The following is a 3345-nucleotide window of genomic DNA, read 5'->3' as shown; positions in this document are numbered from 1 at the left end:
TAATGCCATTGCATGTTAAATATGAAGCTTGCTAATGATACATGTGATGGTGGATTGATGGCTCTTGGACTTTCTTTTTAGCATTTTTGAGTGAGACATTAAGTTCTTTGTTTAACCATGACCAAAATTGAAATGGTATGGTGTTGTGATGTATTCGGCCATGGTACATCCATAAGTATAATTTATGCTTATTGCATGGTAGGTAAGATTTGTGTTTTGGATTTATGTTCATGTTTAGTTATAATCAACTTTGAGATTCGGCTCTAGCATATATATATATATATTTATATATGTTTGCACATGATGTATTGGTATGACATATAAACTATCTCAAGGTATATATTTTTATATGATGATGTTTCGGTTATGAAGTAAATGATTGATGCGTATTGAGTTACAATATGGAATGCGTTAGTTAGTAAAATGTATGCCGTTTATGTGTGGTATTAAGTGTATAATTGGCCTCAACATGGACATGCATATTCGACCACATGAGGGGGATTGGTGTGCATGCATTCGGTTAGAGGCAAGCATATTGATGCCTATTCTTGGCTTGGAAAATTCGGCTAAGGAGAGTACTAACTAATGTGTTGAGTTGATTCATGATTTCCGTGCATATGTGACTTTAATGTCTAATGAAAATATGTGGGCTAAGTACCTTGAATTCCTCTTTCGATGCTCAAATGATTAAATCAATTTACTTGTTAAATTAAGCTCAAGAGCAAAGGGGAGCTAAATCCGATAAAGGGAAGGAAAAAGTGGTCGAATAGCCATCGGAATCATTCAACAACATCCGAGGTAAGTTCTTGAGTAATAGAGCTTAAATTATGATTTGATTAGATCATGTTTTAAGCAAATCGAAATCATGCTCTTTGTGTGTGGCTTTTGAGCCGAAATTGTAAATATGATAAGTGTCTTGTGTTTGAGCTTTGGTAATGAGAATGTAATAAGAATGTGTATTGATTTGTTGATATATGTGCTTGGTTATTCGAATGGTATCCGGGCTAAGTCCCCAAGGCTTTTGTGCTAAGTGACTAAAACTGGGTTAAGTCCCGAAGGCATTTGTGTGAGTTACCAAAACCGGGTTAGGTCCCGAAGGCATTCGTGCGAGTTACTAAATCCGGGCTAATTCCCGAAGGCAATTGTGCGAATCACTATAACCGGGCAATGTCCCGAAGACAATCGAGCTAGTCGCTATATCCGGTTAAATTCCGAAGGTACGTGATTCGGGAATGAGCAATCTTGCTGTAAAAATTTCAGTTAACACACTTGCAAAAATTCCAGCAATGATGTATGTTCGTATGTGCATTGGAATAGTTGAGTTCCTTCGAATAATATTCGCTTAGTTGAGTAATGAGCTTCTGGTATTTGGCTAAGATGATCCCTTATGTATGAACATAGGGGTTGGAATGTAAAGTAGAAATGATTTGAAAGTATGTATATACGGAATTATCCGTTTAGTTATATGAATGCTATACCTCGGTTGTGCTTAACTTCTTCGCTCAAACTTACTAAGCATAAATTGCTTACTCCGTTTCTTTGTTTCTTTGTTTTATAGATTTTGGCTCGTCAGCTATCGGACTCAGGATTTTTGGAAGTCGAAGTCTCCCACACTATCAAAGCCCCCTTTTTGGTACAATTTCGGTTGAGCTTTGAAATGGCATGTATAGGACTACCCTTTGTTGTTTTTCAAGCACTTTTTGTGATGTATGTGTGTACGGCCATGCGAAAATGGCTCGTAGAAGTGCAGTATGGCATTAGACCATTTGTGTTTATGTATATATGTATGGTTTCATGATGTGACTATGGACTGGAATGGAAGTGTTGGGCAAATGATCAGCCATTGGAATGGCTAAATATGATTATATGTGGACCTATGTATGACAAAACTCTAGTTGGTCCATGGGAACCACGAAATAGGTAAAGTTTACCTTGAAAACAGATGCTGACAGCAGCAGTGGTGTGGATTTGAAAAATCACTAAAATTTTTAGAAATGGAATTAAATGGGGAATAAATTATTTAAATGAACCTTGATGAATCTACTTTCATATGGAAGAAACGAAACGGTCATATGAGTTATATGTAAAGAGATATTAAAGTTCTCGTGAAACAGGGCCAGAACGGTTTCTGGATCCCCTGTTCCGACTTTGGAAATTCACTATAAATTAACCAGAGATAATTAGGAGTCATGACATATATTTATATATTCCTCTTTGAGTCTAGTTTCTGTAGAAATAAACGGCATCAGTATTGAAGCCCTGTACAGGGAGATATTCAAGTTGTAACGCGCGAAGGTCAGTGCAGTCGACCCCTGTAACATGGGAGACTTTAACTAATAAACTGTACTAATTGGCTTGACCAAAAATTCTAGAAAACAATTTGTAGATGAACATATGAGTCTAGTTTCAGGGAAAAATTACAAAAATGATTTTCGAGTTTTTAAACTCAAGATACGATTTTTAAGGCGATAGTGATGCAGTAACCAGCTTGTCTGGAAATTTTTTTTTATGGACTGTGAAAACAATTAAAGTTAAGTCTGTGTGCACCTTGTGTTCGACTCCGGTAACGGACTCGGGTACGGGGTGTTACAGTCCTTGTCCACTCTTATTTTGATGTTGGTTCCCCACATAGTACACTAACTTGGGATTTGATTGACAATTCTCAAAAGAATAACCTTCCCCACAATACACACAAGAAACTACTTCAAACAGACTTGGTGCCTGAGCTGCAAAATTATTAGCACTATTAGCGGTAAATTGTTTTAATATAGAGGAAATAGATGATACCTGAGCTGATAACGTAATGAGGGCGTCAACTTCATGAACTTCAGTTACACGTCTTCCTGAAGCTATTCGATTTGTTGGCCATTGATAGTTATTACTCGCAATCCTCTTGATGATCTTATAAGCCACATTATAAGACTTAGACAAAATTACGCCATTCATAGAAGCATCTACCATCTATCTTGTATGTCCATTGAGACCATTATAGAATGTCTCCAATTGTATACAATGAGGAATCCAATGATGAGGACACTTACGAAGTAACTCCTTGAATAGCTCCTAAGCCTTAGAAAAAGACTCGTTATCCAATTATTCGAAAGTTGTGATCTCGTTCCTCAGCGTTTTTGCTAGGCGGGAAATAATTAACCAAAAATCTCTTTGCTAATTCTTGCCATGTAGATATGGAACTTGGTGGCAATGAATTGAACCATGCTCGTGCTTGATCTCATAATGAGTACGGAAATAACTTCAACCTCAGTGTGTCTTCAGTCACACCGGCTATCTTGAATGAAACACTCATCTCCATAAACAATCGAATGTGGTGATGTGGATCTTCCGTGG

At 37.1% G+C, this 3345-nt stretch overlaps 1 non-coding gene across 1 annotated transcript; it reads left to right on the top strand.

Moving 5' to 3' along the window:
* The first annotated feature begins 3019 nt into the window (after positions 1-3019).
* LOC128279597 (small nucleolar RNA R71) lies at positions 3020-3126 on the top strand. Its single transcript, XR_008269798.1, has one exon. It is a non-coding gene; the product is annotated as a small nucleolar RNA R71 (small nucleolar RNA).
* The last annotated feature ends 219 nt before the right edge of the window (positions 3127-3345 follow it).

The sequence above is a fragment of the Gossypium arboreum genome, chromosome 8 (genome assembly GCF_025698485.1).
Source record: "Gossypium arboreum isolate Shixiya-1 chromosome 8, ASM2569848v2, whole genome shotgun sequence".
Lineage (NCBI taxonomy): Eukaryota > Viridiplantae > Streptophyta > Magnoliopsida > Malvales > Malvaceae > Gossypium > Gossypium arboreum.
This window is presented reverse-complemented; position numbering and strand designations above follow the sequence as displayed.